General features: G+C 44.7%; 1 long non-coding RNA gene across 4 annotated transcripts in view; it reads left to right on the top strand.

Moving 5' to 3' along the window:
• The first annotated feature begins 1,055 nt into the window (after positions 1 to 1,055).
• The window catches only part of LOC140483985 (uncharacterized), a 32,122-nt gene continuing 15,603 nt past the window's right edge, over positions 1,056 to 17,574 (top strand). The window contains exons 1-5 of one of the 4 annotated variants that reach the window (XR_011962146.1): positions 1,056 to 1,140; positions 2,998 to 3,104; positions 9,434 to 9,522; positions 11,944 to 12,051; positions 15,235 to 15,273. This is a non-coding gene — a long non-coding RNA (uncharacterized lncRNA). Of the gene's footprint in view, positions 1,141 to 2,997; positions 3,105 to 9,433; positions 9,523 to 11,943; positions 12,052 to 12,317; positions 12,498 to 15,234; positions 15,274 to 17,574 lie in introns of all 4 variants that reach the window. The other 3 variants (XR_011962145.1, XR_011962144.1, XR_011962147.1) reach the window with 3 other exon arrangements.

Raw genomic sequence — 17,574 nt, 5'->3', positions numbered from 1 at the left:
ACTACAGGCAATTTAGCATTGCCAATTCACCTAACCTGCACTTTTTTTGGATTGTGGGAGGATACCGGAGCACCCGGAGGAAACCCACGCAGACAACGTGCAAACTCCACACAGAGAGTCACCTGAGGCAGGAATTAAACCCAGGTCTTTGGCACTGTGAGATATCAGTGCTAACCACTGTGCCACCCACATAATATAAGGGGTGATCTTATGGAAACAAGGTTCTGAGGAGCTTGACAGGGTAGATGTTGACTCGATCTTCTAGCACCAATGAAGTCTCAAACTAAACATTACATAAGGGAACATTCATTTTGTAAAAAATGTAAAGAATTTTTTTCTCAGTGAATGGCTAGAATTTTCTAGCCCAAAAAATTGTGCAAGTTAAATGTGGAAGGGGAATGGATCTGGTTGGGTTAGTCATCAGAGGGTCAGTGTGACTTGTTGGACTGAAGGGCCTGTTTCCACACAGTAGGGAATTTATGATTCTGTCTCAAATTATTCTAAAAGAGGCCAGATAGATTTTTGAAATATTGAGCAGTTGAGGGATATGCGGATCAAGCATAAAAGAGGTGTTGAGGTCTGGGTTGGCCCAGCCATGATCTGATAGAATGGGGGAACAAGCCGAAGGGAATGAATGCCCTATTCCTGTTCTGGTTCCTTGAGGCTCCATTTCATGCTTTTTTTATCTCCAAAGAAGAGTGTGATACAATGTGCTGAAGATCTCAGATGTTGTGAAAATGGTGTGTTTATGTACTGGTTCAGATGGCGTTGGTTCATCAATCACAGCTATACAGTCATGAGTGGGAAGGGAATTCCCTCCATGAATAATGGAAATCTACTGCAGAGCTCACACAAAGGGATCCTTCCCCTCAGTGAACTCTCCAATCACATTATCCAACATATCAGCGAAAGCAGGACGCACAGTGCATGCTCGAGCCAACAAAGGGACCAGGGGTGATTGATGTCAGCACCGGACCAATGAAAGGACGGTGGGCGGAACTGGAGGACCAGGGGAGGTTGGTCCTCCAACCAATCAAAGTGAACTAGGGGCAGAACTAGACTAAACCACGTGGTTACCCTCGCGCGCAGCGGAGAGTCGCTGTAATGAATTTTCCGGAAGTTATGGAGCGAAAGGATACGGTAAGGAAAGAAACAAATAAACAGAGGGAAACGGGAGAAAAACTGTATTGCTATGAGGGGAGAGGTTTTACAAGCATGTTGTGCACGTCGGAAAACACAAATTTGAACTTCCCAGTCCCGTGTTTGTAGTAAAAGGGAAATTGCCTCAGCGCGGCTGCAGGCCTGAGTGAGCGCCGCCATCTTTATTCGGGGCAACGATTCACTGGACACGTGCGCAGCCGCCATCTTTGTAGGGGGCAAGGTGCAGCCAGGCGCATGTGCAGCCCTTCTCTGGTACAGAGTCATTGGGCAGGATTTACACAGAGCACATTCAAACACAGAGAAATGGATGTTTATTTCTGGATTTGTTTCGTCATTCATTTAAAGGACTTGCTATCGTAACTGAGTTTGCAGGTCAATCAAAATTGGAGGTATTGTGCATAGGGAAGAAGGTTACCTCAGGTTACAGTGAAATATTGATCAGATACGGATTAATTTAGATAAATGTGAGATGCTGCATTTTGGAAAAGCAAGTCAAGGCAGGACTTATACTCTAGGGGAAAGTGAAGACTGCAGATGCTGGAGATCAGAGCTCAAAAATGTGTTGCTGGAAAATCACAGCAGGTCAAGCAGCATCTAAAGATCAGGAGAATCGACATTGCGGGCATGAGCCCTTCTTCAGAATTCCTGAAGAAGGGCTCATGCCCGAAATGTCGATTATCCCGATCTTTGGATGCTACCTGACCTGCTGTGCTTTTCCAGCAATACGTTTTTCAGCCCAGGACTTATGCACTGAATGGAAAGGCCCTGGAGACGTTTGCAGAACAAAGAGACCTTGGACTGCAGGTTCACAGTACTTCCAAGTCAAGTTGCAGGTAGATAGGATGATGAAGAAGGTGTTCAGTGTATTTTCCTTTATTGGCTAGAGCATTGAATATAGGATGTGGGACGTCATGTTGCTGTACAGGACATTCATTAGGCCACTTTTGGAATATTGTGTGCAATTCTGGCCTGCCTCCTATCAGAAGGGTGCTGTGAAACTTGAAAGGTTTCAAAAAAGACTTACAAGGATGTTGTTAGGGTTGGAGGATTTGAGCTACAGGATGAGGCATAAAAGGCTGGGGCTGTTTTCCCTGGAGTGCCATAGGCTGAGCGGTGATGTTATGGAGATTTATACAATCATGAGGAGCATGAACAGGGTAAATGAACAAGGTGTTTTCCCTGGAGTAGTGGTGTCCAAAAGTAGAGGACATTGCTTTAGGGTTAACGGGGCAAAAATTCAAAGGGAGCTAAAGAACAACTCTTTCATGCAGTGGGTGGAATGAGCTGCCAGAGGAAGTGGTGGAGGCTAGTACAATTAAAACTTATTGAAGGCATCTAAATAGACACATGATATGATTAGGAAGCGTTTACAGGGATATGGGCCAAGTGCTGGCAAATGGGAATAGACTAGGTTCGGATACCGGGTTGGCATGGATGAGTTAAACCGAAGGGTCTGTGTCGGTGCAATACGTCTCTATGACTGTGGGATCATAACAGCTTCTACAGCTCTACTTCATCTCTGGGCTCCCTTATGAGCACTTTGTCAATATCTAGCTTGCTCAGTATCAAACAATGGGTGTATTTTTGGTCTGTTTCGTATTTTACGATTACTTTTACAGACATTTTTGTAAGTTAATTTTTCTCTGCCGCCCAGCCCCTGACCATGTGCTGCTTATTAATTTTCTTTCTGGAAAATCTTTGACACTCAAGAATTCTTTTTTCCAATAAGCAAGTGTATTTTCCTTCCATTTCGGACTATCAAATTCTGCACCATTTTCATTCCCTGTAATCTGTTTTGCACTGCCTGAAACATCAACTGTGTTTCTCCTTCCACAGATACCAGTGATTAATGCCAAAGTCCTGTTGCTTGTGGAGAGGGTGATGTTTGACTTTCTTGTACAGCTGCAGTTTGTGTGGTGAAGGTACTCCCACAATGTGGTTAGGTAAGAGATATTACAGAGTATTCATTACAGCAACAGTGATGATTTGAAGGTAATGTCCAAATCAAGAACAGTTTGTAGTTTTATCATCATGCTTATAATTTCACAAAAATATTATTGGGAACTTTAGACATAAGGTCAGAGACTGATGGTATTAGGTCAGGTGACCAAAAGCATTGCCAAATAAGCAGGCTTTGAGGAATGTCTTAAAGGAGGAAAGCAGACCTGTGAGGTTTTGGCTGCGAATTTCAGAAAATGATGCTTTGGCAACTGTAAAAGCAGCCACACAGGTGAAGTAATGAATTAATAGATCATTGGGAGTCTCGAACAGAATGGGTTGTCGAGGTCTTCACGGAGGTCTGATGCGGCAAGCTAGGGATGATCACAATCAGGAATTAAATCAAGGGTCAGAATTTTAAATTGAGGGATGTGGGCCGGATGCTGGCAGGTGGGACGGAATTGGGTTGGAATATCTGGTTGGCATGGACGGGTTGGATTGAAGGGTCTGATTCCATTCTGTACATCTCTGTGGCTCTATGTTGTTGATTATGAATAGGAGCCTTGTGATGGATCAACAAGTTTTGGTACGAGGGAGTACTTGGGCAGCAGAGATTTAGTTTTTCTTAAGATTACAGGGAGATTGAATGTGGGAAGCTGGCCAGGAGTGTGTTTGGATACTGACGTCTGGAGATAACACAAGGTGGATGACAGTATATGAGCTGAGACAAGGGTAGAATCAGCTAGAAATAGTGATCTTGGAGTGGGACTGGGCTGTCACCCTCACCTCACCTCTGGGATTCAGCTGGTTGTCAGGTTGTGAATCAGGGCCGTAACACAATCGGGAGCTGAGTGACCCTGGTGGAGCCTAAAATGAGTGTCACTCAGCTGGCTATTGCTGTGCAGATGCTGCTTGGTACCCCTGTTGATGACATCTTCCATCACTTTACTGCTGATCAAGTGTGGACTGATAGATGGAAATTGCTTGGGTTGCATTGCCCTGTGTTTTTGTGCTGAACATCCCTGGGCAAGGTTCCACATTGTCGCTAGATGCCAGGGCTGGAGCGGTCCTTAGCTTGGTGGGTGGCAAGTTCTGGAGCTCAAACCATCAGTATTATTGCCAGAATATTGGTAGGGCCCGTAGCCTTTGCACTACTTAACCATTTCTTGATGTTATTCTCACTGAATCAAACTGGCTTAAAACTCACATCTGTGATGTTGGAAATCACTGGAGAAGGCTGAGATGGATCATCCCACTTTGCACTTCTGGCTGAAGATTGCTGCAAATGCTGTCATCTTATCTGGTGCGTGGGCGTGTGAGACCCCTTCACCGGTAAGGGTGGGGATATCTGTGATGTTTCCTCCAGTGAGTTATTTAATTGTCCATCACCGTTCACAACTGGGTGTGGCAGAACTGCAGAGCTCCGATCTGATCTATTGGTTGTGGGATCGTTTAGCTCTGTTGCTTGCTGCTGATGCTGTTTGACATGAAATAGCTTCAGGAAATGGTTTAAGTAGAATCCAAAGAGATCAAACAAATATATCACAGACAAAAGATTAACTGGACCAGAGAATAGGACCCCTTAAAGATTAACGAGGCTGTCTATGGAACCACCAGGGGTGGGAAAGATATGGAAATATTTCACGTCATTTTTACTGGAGAAAGATATGGAAGCTCGAGAGTTTGGAGAAATAAACAGAGAGAACTTGAAAAGTATCCATGTTACAGTGGAGGTGTTACTGGATGTCTTGAATTGCATCAAGTTGAATAAAGCCCTGGGACCTGATCAGATGTATCCCGGAACTTTCTGGAAATCTAGGGAAGTGATTGTTGGGCCTCTCCTGAGGTATTTGTATCATTGATAGCGACAGATGAGGTGCCATTATTTTAAAAAGGTGGTAAGGAGAGGCCATGGAACAAGAAAATAGTGAGCCTGAAGTCAGTGGCAGGCAAGTTGTTGGAAAGGATTCTGAGGGACAGGATATCCATCTATTTGGAAAAGTAAGGAATAATTATTGACTGCTCTCAATGTGGCTTTGTACGTGCACAATAGTGTCTCACTAACTTGACTGAATGTTTTGAAGTGACAAAGAAAATTGATTAAACCAGGCTGTGAACGTTGTTTATATGGACATTCGACAAGATTCCACAAAGCAGACTGGTTAGCAGGGTTACATAACATGGAATGAAGGGGAACAAGCCATTTGGGTACGAAACTGGCTTGATGGTAGGAGACAGAGGGTGATGATGGAGATTTGCTTTGTGGACTGGAGGACTGTGAGCATCAGTGTGCTACAAGGATCAATTATTGGGTCCTTATATAAATGACTTGGATGTGAATATGTGAGATATGGTTAGTAGCTTTACACAAGACACCAAAATTGGAGGTGGAGTGGACAGCGAAGAAGGTTATTTCAGAATACAACAGGATCTTGATCAGATGGGCCAGTGGAGCAAGGAATGGCAGATAGAGTTCAATTGAGATAAATGTTAGCTGTTGGATTTTGGAAAGACAAATCAGGGCAGGACTTATACACTTACTGGTAAGGTCCTGGGAAGTGTTGCTGAACAAAGAGACCTTGGAGTGCAGGTTCATAGTTCCTTGAAAGTAGAGTCACAGGTAGGTAAGGGAGTGAATGCAGCGTTTGTTCTGCTCTCCGTCATGTTGTTGCTGTACAGGACATTGATTAAGGCTCTTCTGGAATTCTGTTTTCAGTTCCAATCTCCCTGTTCCAGGAATGATGTTGTGAAACTTGAAACATTTCAGAAAATGTTTGCAAGGACTTTGCCAGAGTTGGACAGTTTGAGGGCAGTGCATGTTTGGAGTGAGCTGCCAAGGGAAGGGGTGAAGGAGAGTACAATTACAACATTTAAAATACATTGATTAAGCCACTTCTCGAATTCTGTTTTCAGTTTGATTTTCCCTGTTCTGGGAAGGATGTTGTGAAACGTGAAAAGGTTCGGACAAGATTTACAAAAACGTTGCCAGGTTTGGAGGATTTGGGCTACAGGGAGAGGCTGAATAGGTTGGGGTTAATTTCCCTGGAGAGTCCAAGACTGAGAGGTGACTTCATGGAGATTTATAAAATCACGAGGGGCATGGATAAGGTGAGCAGACGGGGTTCTTTTTCCTGAGGTTAGATGGGTCCAAAACTGGAGCACATGGTTGAGAGGGCAACGATTAAAAGGAATCTAAGGGCAACGTTTTCAAGCTGAGTGTGGTGTGTGTATGGAATGAGCTGCCAGATGAAGTAGTGGAGGCTGATAAAATCACAACATTTAAAAGGCATCCGATTGGGTACGTGAACAGGAAGGGTTTTGATGGATACAGGCCAATAGCTGGCAAATGGGACTCCAGTAGTTTAGGATTCCTAGTTGGCATGGATGAATTGGACCGAAGTTCTGTTTCTGTGCTGTATATGTCTATGACGTTAATAAACTAAGATGCATTCCTCTTTTGTGGAGAGCAAGCTGAAGCACAGATAATTGTCCTTGGAGCTGAGAAGGTGAAGCAGTGATTTTGACCTGGTGCAGATTTGGTTCCAAGGTCTTGAATTTGAGGAGAGAGAGGAATTGTTAACACTGTCATAACTTTTAGTAACTACTTTCAAGTAATTGGCAAATAATACAAAGTGAAAATGTGAACATTATTGTACTCAGTAAGTTCTGAGCATCTGGAACAGTCTGAATGACGCAGATTCAGCAGGTATTCTGAAAGAGACTTGGAATTTTAATTTTTAAGGAAAGATTTGGGGGGCTGTGGGCAAATAGGAGGGGATTTGGGACAGATTTGCAGCATCTCCAGAGGGAGAGAGTACAGCCCCAATGGGCTGAATAGCCCCCAGGCCCTGTGCTCTGTGGTACTGCCCCATTCACTGTGAATGATGAAGCTCATCCCAGGGCAGAGAGAGGGATTAGCCCTCCACTCTCATCACAATGGGGCCTGGCTGATTGACGGCAGCTCCAGACCAATGGGAGGAGAGTCTGTGTGGTCCTGCAGCCAATGGGAGTGAATGAGGGGTGTGGCCAGCAAGATGACACAGGTCCATGAGCTGTGCAGGTGCCGTGTCACTGGGTGGGGTTGGGAGAGACAGCAGAGACTGGGACAGAGGCTGTTGGACCTGAATTACAAACTCCCGGTAAATTAGAACCAAAAAACTGTGGAAGATGTAAATCAGAAAAAACAACCAGGAGGTTCTGGAAAAGCTCAGCAGGTCTGGCAGTATCTGTGATGAGAAATCAGAGTTAACATTTCAGATCCGGTGTCCCTTCCTCAGAACTGATACTGAGAGAAAAAAATGTTGGTTTATATGCAGAGGGAAGGGTTTAGGGGAGGATGTAAGGATTAAAGGATAGGTGGGAATAGAGCGAGAAGAAGGGTTGGATAAAGGAGTGGATAACGATCTAGCTGGGGGAGGGCTACTAGCTGTTAGTGGAAACTGTTAGTGGCTAACCATAGGTAGTGTGTAATGACAGGCTGTGAGAACAAGGACTGGTGTGTGGGGTAGGGGGGCTAGGACATGGGGTTGCTAAACTACGGTTAACCACTAACTGTCTCCGTCGTAAGCTGTTCTCCACAGACATCACTCCATGATTGGAGCTGCAGAGGACAGAGTTGCAGATGGGCGGCACGGTGGCATTGTGGTTAGCACTGCTGCCTCACAGCGCCAGATACCCGGGTTCTATTCCCACCTCAGGCAACTGTCTGTGTCGAGTTTGCACATTCTCCCAGTGTCTGCGTGGGTTTCCTCCGGGTGCTCCGGTTTCCTCCCACAGTCCAAAAATGTACAGGTTAGGTGAATTGGCCATGCTAAATTGCCCGTCGTGTTAGATGTAGGGGAATTGGTCTGGGTGGGTTGCTCTTTAGACGGTTTGTCTGATCTAAAAATCTCTTAAATATCCTTCCCAACCCCCTCTATACTCCTCAAAGATGTATCTTAAAGTTGTTCTCTTTAATCAACATTTCCAGCATTCGTGAAGCACTTTAGGAGATTTGTCAGTGTGAAAGGCTCCATACAATGCAGGTCGTTGTTGTTAATGTCTGACATTAGGAGAAACAGGAATGAACACTCTCTCTCTTATACCTGATAAACAGCAGCAAAAGCAGGAAGCACTGAGCATGCTCCAGCCCACAAAGGGCCTCTGGTGATTGATCTCAGTGCAGGACCAATAAAAGGATGGGGACGGGGCTGAAAGACAAGGTAGTGCCGGTTGGTCTGAGTGAATGAGGGGCGTGGCTACACTCAACCACGTGATAAGCCTCTCGATTAGTGGTGCTGGAAGAGCACAGCAGTTCAGGCAGCATCCAAGGAGCAGCAAAATCGACGTTTCGGGCAAAAGCCCTTCATCAGGAATAAAGTGATACCACGTGATAAGCTTCACTGGCAGCACTGTGATGTTGTGATCAAGGCATTGGAAATGTGTGAAGGTGCAGGGCATGGTTAAGGAAAGACATATTGATCAGGAAGAGAAGGAAATTTTAATGGAACGGGCTGAGACGTTTTACAGAACTTAGTGCACATCGGAAAACACAAATTTGAAAATCCCAGGCCTGTGTTTGTGGCAAACGGGAAAATGCTTCAAATGGTGAAAGGTGTGAGTGATCGCCGCCATCTTTATTGGGGGCAGTGATCCACGGGACATGTGTGTGGCTGCCAACTTTGAGAGGGGCAAGCTGTAGGGGGACGCATGCACAGCCTTCCTTGGCAGGGAGTGATACGGCAGGATTTACACAGTGTCAGAGTCAGGATGTTTTCAATGTCAAAGAGTGTGATGCTAGAAAAGCACAGCAGGTCAGGCAGCAGCTGATTGGTGGGAAGGAAGATGGAAACGTAGGACAGGTCAAAAGGGCAGTGCCGAGTTGGAAGGCTGGATCTGGGATAAGGTGGGTGGAGTGGAAATGAGGAAACTGGTGAAATCCACATTGATCCCATGTGATTGGAGGATCTGAACACAGATGATGAGGCGTTCTTCATCCAGGCATCAGATGCCTGGGATTTGGCGGTGGAGATGGCCCAGGACCTGCATATCTTTGGTGGAGCGGGAAGGGAGTTAAAGTCTTTGGGCACAGGCTGTTTGGCTTGTTTAGTGTTTTACTGTTACTTTCACAGACCTTTTGTAAGTTAATTTTCCTCTGCTGCCCAACCCCTGACAATGTGCTGCTCTCTCAACGGACTAAATTTTCCACAGTATCTTTGCCAGTGAATAAATCTTTTTTGCAACAAAAGAGTGCATTTTCCTTCCATTTCTGACCATCAAATTCTGCAACATTCTCACTTCCTGTAATGCATTTAGCACTCCCTGAAATATCAACTATGTGTTTCTCTCTCCACAGACACCAGTGATTAATGCCAAAGCCCCATTGCCTGTGGAGAGGGTGATGTTTGACTTCCTTGTACAGCTGCAGTTGGTGTGGTGACTTGGGTAAGAGATGTTACAGATTATTCACTCAGTGACAGTGTAGAGTTGACAATGTGTGTGCAAATCAACAACGGTTTGTATTTTTATCATTTTTATAATTTCACAGAAATTGAGAATTTCTGACATAAGGCCACAGATGGAGATATTAGGTCAGGTGATCAAAAGTATTGCCAAATAAGCAGGTTTTCAGGAATACATTAAAGGAGGAAAGCAAGTCTGAGAGGGTCAGGGTGCGAATTCCAGACTTTGTTCCCTTGACCGTGTCGAAACAGCCAGACTGGTGAAGCAATACATAAATGCATCTTTGGGAGTCTGAAAGAAAATGAGTTGTCGAGGTCTCTCAGGTTGTGTGGTGCAGGGAGACAGGGATGTTCACAGCCAGGAATTACATCAAGGGAGAGAATTTTAAATTGTTGCTTGGAAGGAGCCTTTTGATGAATCAACAAGTTTTGGTACAAGTGAGCACTCGGGCAGGAGGGTTTTCGATACTCTTGAGATTATATGTAAGTTGAATGTGGGAGGCTGGCCAGGACTGTGTTTGGATAACGTAGTCTGGAGATAACACAAGGATGGACGAGTATTTCAGTAAATGAGCTGAGACTAGGGTGGAGTTGGGTGATGTCACTGATGTAGAAATAGCAGTTTTGGAGTCGGGCCCCTCCTCATCACTCCCCCTCCCCAATTCACAAATATTGTTCGTTGTCCTGTCTGTCTTTTCTGGTTATGTCCTTCTCTCCAATTCTGCTAAGAACTAATACTTGACCTCAAGGTTGTTGGAAAATCCTGCTCCATCTCCACTCTCCCTTTCCTTTCTGAATTCCTCATATGTGGTGTCCATCCAGGATCTATCTTTGTCCCCTCCTGTATCTCACCTACATACTGCCAGGAGGTGACATCGTATCGGTTTCACATGTACACTGACGATGCCCAGCTCTCTCTCCCGATCATCCCTCTCCATTGCTCCACTGTTACTCATTCATCAAACTGCTTACCACTCGATTGGCTGCAATTTCCTCCACTGAAACACTGCAATGGTTAAACCCATTGCCTTCAGTTGCTATTACAAATTACTTTCCCTTACTGCTCAGCCCCTCCCTCTTACTGGGAAATGCCTGAGGCAGAACTTAACAATATTGCTCTCATATTCTGACCCCAAGGTAACCTTCTGATCAGACATCTACACACTTGCAAACACCAGGAACTCCAATCACTAAAATGTTGCTTTTCTCCACCTCACCCCAGCTCCATTGCTACTGAAACCCCTTACCCATGTCTGTGTTGCATTAAAGTTGACAAATCTAAAACAGAACCCTTGATTCTGCAACTGACCCAGAATCTGGTTCTAGGTTCCCTCATGATGGGACACATCCTTTCAGTATTTACCCTGACATACCCCTTAATAAGCCTATGTTTCAATAAGATCGCCTCTCATTCTCCCCCAAATCCAATGAGTCCAGTCCCAACTTCTTCAGCCTTTTCTTAAAAGATAGTCCCTGCAAACCAGGGATCATCCCAGTAAATCTTCTCTGAATGCTTCCGATGAAGTGATGTATTTCCTTAAATAAAGGGACCAAAATTTCTCTCATTACTCCATATGTGGTCTCACTCGCATATATAAAGTGGCTCTCAGGTATATACTCCAAACTCTTATACTGCAAATCCCCTGAAATCAGGAATAATATTCCATTCCCCTTCCTGATGACCTGTTGTAACTGTGTGCTAGCTTTCTGTGTTTCCTGTACAGTTACCCCCTGGGTCCCTTTTGTGTTGCAGCTTTCTACAGTTTCCACCATTTAAATAGTCCTCTGTTCTTTTATTACCTCCTCCAAAATGAACAACTTCACATTATCCCAAGTTATGCTCCATTTACCAACTTGTCCACTTCTCCGAATCCATCTCTGTAAACTGTTTATAATCCTTTTGGAATTTTACTGTTCTACATTTTCTAGGAGACTCCCCCCTCATTCTTCTAAATCTTTCCAGGGAGCACCGGGCAGTGTGAAGCATGCTGAGTTGCTGTCTTTTCAGAGAGACTCTTTGGAATGACTGGGAGGATCTTGCTGCCCTTTGGTCAGAATGGAGACAACTTGCCCATCGAGCTGCATGAGCCTTTCACCCCCCCCCCCCCATGTCTTATTGATGAGGCACAGCGGCAGAACGGAAGGAAAGAAAAGGAAGGAAATCCTGCTCTCCAAATCTCACTGACACTTGGAACATTCTGTCCCATGTGTCAAAGATCTGCCCTGTTCAGTCACATGAAGTCCCAAGTTGGAAAATCATAGAAACCCACACAGATTTCCCCCTGAACTGACTACTGACCTCCACAAGGGGTAATATGTACAGTCATCCTGGACCAGGAGGAGGGGATGGTGTGAGTTTCTAACCTGAACTGACAGTGACAGATTTTATAAATTTGTATTACAGGATACTGCAGGTGGATATTCAGATGGCAATCTCAGTAACTGTAATGCCAAACTCTGATTGAATTACTCCATTCATCAGGACCTCAGGACCTGGATATTTGCACTGTGTGTGAGTATTTTGTTCCAGCTCAATTCCATTTTCTGCATAAAAATTCTCCTTTGAATCAAACCGTCCCTCAATAGATCTCCCCAAAATCTTCAATATGTGTCCAGTAATCCTTTTATGATGAGTTGATGAGTGCAAGGTTTAACATCCTGTTGTATATGTTTTGTAAGCACTTGTCTCTCAGCTCCCCTCAATTTCCTTTGCTACAACGAGAACACCTCAGTTTCCCCAAACCCCTGATTCCCCAGTGTCTGTTTGCTCTCTATAAGGTACACATCAGGATCGTGTTGGAACATTCTCCACTTGCCTTCATCAGTGCAGCCCTCAACAGTATTAAAGAAAGCGAACATCCTCCAGGACAAAGCACTGTGCCTGAGTGGTGTCCCATCCACCACCTTCAGCATTCCCTCTCTCCACCTCCGATGCACAGTGGCATCACTGTGTAAAAGGTAAAGTCAGCATTGTCCTACCAGGCCATAGGGCTGCTCTCTCATTAGGGAGAGATGTCTGGTGGTGGTTTAACCTGAAGGTTACCACAGCCCAGGCAAGGGGAGAGGTTGAGAACAAGAGTCCATCTATTGTAGATGGATATTCTTGATATGTATTAACAACACCCATGTCCCTGCAACTAAAATCCCCCATTCCTTGAACCATCCTGGTAACTCTCCTGTGCCCCCTCTCAGGGACCCTGCCATCCTTCCCAATGTGTGGGCAAACTCTGGTTTGCACAGACCCAGCTGCTCTGTGTTCCTGTGGGTGATGTCATCATCGAGCAACACTTGCACTAAACCTCACTGTCTGTGAGGGTGGGAGACACAAATCCCGAAATCATTTGAGATGTATTTAGTGTGCACTTGCTATGCCATGATAGATGACACTTTTCCACATGTACTGGAAAATAGAGGAGGTTAATAGTATGGTGGTAGTTTTCAGTCGTAGTTTTCTTTCTCTCAGATTCGATGGACCACCAGAGCGTTTTTCTGTTCTGTAGACCGCTGAGATGTTTATTATAGGAATATGACAGGCTCCATTGGACATCAGGTCAGAAACGGTGATACTAGAATAGATGACACATGATTGGTCGATTTTCTTGGGAGGAAAGTGAGACGCAGAGATTTAAGAGGAAATTCAGAAGCTCAGCGCAGGAATTGTAAAGGGCAAGTGAGAAATAAACATTGGGCATCCTGAAAGCTGGAAATAAAGAAAGGCACATATAGCAGAGCTTTGAGAGACTGGAGGGGATTAGACATGGGGAGGATAATGAAGCTGGAGGAGATGCAAGTTGGAAAGGATTGTGAGGATGGAGGATGTTACAGAGATAGAGATATTTGTGATAGAGGTTTTTGAATTTTGAGGCTGGAGTGGAATTATAGAGATGAGGAATATTTGTAAGGCTGGATGAGATGGCACTGATAGGGAGAGTTCCAAACATTGAGGAATTTACAGAGGTAACGAGTCATAAAGTTACACAGCATCGACACAGAACATGTGGTCCAACCAGTCCGTGTCGACCATAAATTCGAACTGAACTAATCGCACCTGCCTCCACTTGGTCCAAGTCCATCCTAGCATTCCCTGTTGATATACGGGTCCAAATGTTGTTTTCCTATTAGAATCCCATTCCCCTACCCTTTTGCTCTACATTTACCCCGACTAATTCACTCAACCCAATCATTCCTGAACACTATGGGCAATTGAGCACGGTCAGGTCACCTACCCTGTACATCTGTGGATTGTGGGAGGAAACGGCAGCACCTGGAGGAACACACGCTGACATGGGGAAGAATATGCAAACTCCACATGGACAGTCACCCAATACAGGAATTGAGCCTGTGTCCCTGGTGCTGAGAGGTCGCAGTGCTAACCGTTGAGCCACTGTGCCACCCTGAAATTGTAATTGCATTCACATCTACCACGTCCTCTGCAAGTTTATTCCACATGTGAACCACTCTTGTGCAAAAACAAAAAATAACATCGGAACTTCTTTTTAAAGCCTTACTTTTTAATTTGAGAAAAGGATGTCCCCAATCTTGAATCGCGCCCCCTCCTGGAAAGGGCACCTGCTGTTCACATTACCAAAACTCTTCAGGATTTTATAAACCTCTAATAAGTTCACCCCTCAGCCTCCTGTGCTCCAGTGAAAAAGGACCCAACCTATCCAGACTCTGCTTATAATTCAATCCCTCCGTTCCCATCACCATCCTGGTAAATCTCTTCTGAACCTGCTCCGATTTAATAATATCCTTCCTATAACAGCACAAGCAGAACTGGGCACAGTATTCCAGAAGAGGCCTCCCCAACATCCTGTACAACCTCAACATAATGTCCCAACGCCTATATTCAAAGATCTGAGCAATGAAGGCAAATGTGCTAAACCCCTTCTGAACCACCCTGTCTGCATGTGACACATAGTTCAAAGATCTGAACCCCTCGGTCTCTTTGTTCCATATCACTATCCGAGGCCCAACTTTTAATCAGTGTAAGTCCAGCCTTCGTTTGTTTTATCAAGATGTAATATTTCGCATTTATTCCAATCCAAAAATCACAAACATCCTTTGAGTATAAAGGCAAGTGGTATATACTTAAGAGTTAAATCGGTAAGGCAAAAAGGGGACAGGAGACCGCTTTGGCGAATAGGGAAAGGGTTTTTACAAATACATTAAGAGCAAATGGGTCACTAGAGAGAGAATAGGCCACCTCAAAGATCAGCAAGGCAGCCTATGTGTGAAGACACAGGAGATGGGGTTGTTGGGGGGATACTAAACGAGTGGCATCAGTGTTTACTGTGGAGAAGGACAGATTTGTGGGGGTTGTCAAGATTAGAGATCGTGAGGGTGGGTGATGAGATGGGAGGCAATTGGAGGATGTTACAGAGATGCTTGTGATACCAGAGATAGTGATGGTTCTGAGGCGAGAGAGGATTTCTAGAGATAAGGAAGAGTTTAGTCTGGATGAGGTGACAGTGATCTGGGGAGTTGTGAGCATGGAGGAATTCAGAGATAGCGAGAGTTTGAGTCCTAAAATGATACAGAACAGAGACAGACCCTGTGGTTAAACCAGTCCGTGTTGACCATAATTCCCAACTAATCTAATCGCACCTGCCTCCGCTTGGTCCACATTCATCCAAATATTTCCTATTTATGGACTTGTCTAAATGTCTTTTAAACATTGTAATTGTATTCACAGCTGCTTCTTTTTCTGGGAGTTCACTTCACACATGTAAAGGTAAAAATAAATCCCCAATTTATTTTTTAAACCTTTCTCCTCTATTTTCAAATTGTATGCACCCAGGTCTTGAATCCCCCCCTCCCCCTTATCTACACGCTTCATGGTTTTATAATCCTTTAAGGTCATCCCTCAACCTCCTACGCTGTAGTGAAAAAGCATCCCAGCCTATCCAGCTTCTCCTTGTGACACAATCCCTCCATTCATGGCAACATCCCGGTTAGTCTCTTCCGAATCCGCTCCAATTTAATAATATCCTTCCTATCACAGCACAACCAGAACTGGACACAGTATTCTAGAAGAGGCCTCCCCAGCATCCTGTACAGCCTCAACCTAAATTCCCAACTCTGGTACTCAGAGGTCTGAGCAATGAAGATAAGTGTGCTAACCACCTTCTTAATCACTCTGTCTACATGTGACACAGACTAAGAAGACCTGTACCTCTCAGTCTCTTTGTTCCATATCACTACTCAAAGCCTTACTTTTAATTAGTGTAAGTCCTGCCCTCGTTTGTTTTATCAAGATGCAATATTTTGCATCAGTATTTACTGTGGAGAAGGACACGGGAGATGTAGAATGTGGGGAAATAAATGGTGACATCTTGAAAAATGTCCATACTACAGAGTACGGGATGTCTGGAAACGCATAAAGGTGAATCAATCCCCAGGCTTTGATCAGTTGTACCCTAAAATTCTGTGGGAAGCGAGGGAAGTGATTTCTGGGCCTCTTGCTGAGATTTTTGTATTATTGATAGTCACAGCTGAGGTGCCAGAAGACTGCGGGTTGGTTAATACGGCGCTACTATTTAACGAAGGCAGTTTGGACAAGCCCAGGAACTACAGATGCTGTGCTAGACTAGGTGTTGGAGGGAGCCCTGAGCGACAGGATTTGCGTGCATTTGGAAAAGCACAGACTGATTAGGGATAGTCAGCATAACTTTCTGCATGGGAAATCATGTGTCACATACTCGATCTGGTTTTTAAGAAGTAACAAAGAGGATTGATGAGAGAAGAGTAGTAGATGTGATCTATATGGACTTCAGTAAGGTGTTCGACAAGGTTCCCCATGGGAGACTGGTTATCAAGGTTAGATCTCACGGAAGTAGCCATTTGGATATAGAACTGGCTCAAAGGCAGAAGACAGAGGGTGGTGGTGATGGATGATTATTTTTCAGACTGGAGGCCTGTGACTAGTGGAATGCCACAAGGATCGTGCTGGGTCCACTACTTCTCATCATTTATATAAATGAATTAGATGTGAACACGGGAGGTATAGTTAGTAAGTTTGTAGATGGCACCAAACTTGGAGGTGTAGAGGACAGTGAAGAAGGTTACCTCAGATTTCAATGGGATTTTGATCAAATAGGCAAATGGGCTGAGGAGTGGCAGATGGAGTTCAATTCAGATAAGTGCGAGGTGCTGCATTTTGGAAAAGCAAAGCTTAGTAGGACTGATACACGTCATGGTCAGGTCCTGGGGAGTGTTGCTGAACAAAGAGACCTTGCTGTGCAGGTTCATAGCTCCTTGAAAGTAGAGGTGCAGGTAGATAGGATAGTGAAGGTGTTTGGTATGATTTCGTTGATTAGTCAGAGTATTGAGTAAGAGAGTTGGGAGGTCATGTTGCGGCTGTTCAGGACATTGGTTTGGCCACTCTTGCAATATTGTGCGCAATTCTGTTCTCCACCTATCACAAAGATGTTGTGTAACTTGAAAGGTTCACAAAAGATTTATAAGGATGTTGCTAGGGTTGGAGAATTTGAGATATAGGGATAGGCTGTACAGGCTGGGGCTGTTTTCCCTGGAGCGTCAGAGGCTGAGGAGTGATCTCAAAGGTTTATAAAATCATGAGCATGGATCAGATAGATAGACAAGGGATTTTCACTGGAGTGGGGGAGTCTAGAACTAGAGGGTATAGATTTAGCGTGAGGGAAAAGATATAAAAGGGACCTAAGGGGCAACTTTTTCATGCGACGGTGTTGTGTTTATGGAATGAGCTGCCAGAGGGAGTTGTGAAGGCTGGTACAATTGCAACATTTATTCGGCATCTGGATGAGTATATGAATAGGAAGGGTTTAGAGGGATATTGACCAAGTGCTGGCAAATGGGACGAGATTAGGTTCGGAAAACTGGTCGGTATGGACGAGTTTGACTGAAGGGTCTGTTTCCGTGCTGTATGTCTGTGACTCACAGCCGGGGATCAGCTCAGTGGGTTTCAGTCTCTTCAAAGGTAAATCTTACTCTGTTTTACTTTTTCAAATCTGCAACATTCAGTAGGGTGAGTGTTTACTAGTTTAAGTGCCTC

This window comes from Chiloscyllium punctatum, chromosome 12, assembly GCF_047496795.1.
Source record: "Chiloscyllium punctatum isolate Juve2018m chromosome 12, sChiPun1.3, whole genome shotgun sequence".
NCBI classification, from domain to species: Eukaryota; Metazoa; Chordata; class Chondrichthyes; order Orectolobiformes; family Hemiscylliidae; genus Chiloscyllium; species Chiloscyllium punctatum.
Note: the sequence above shows the minus strand (reverse complement) of the source record. Positions and strands in the feature narration are given on the sequence as shown.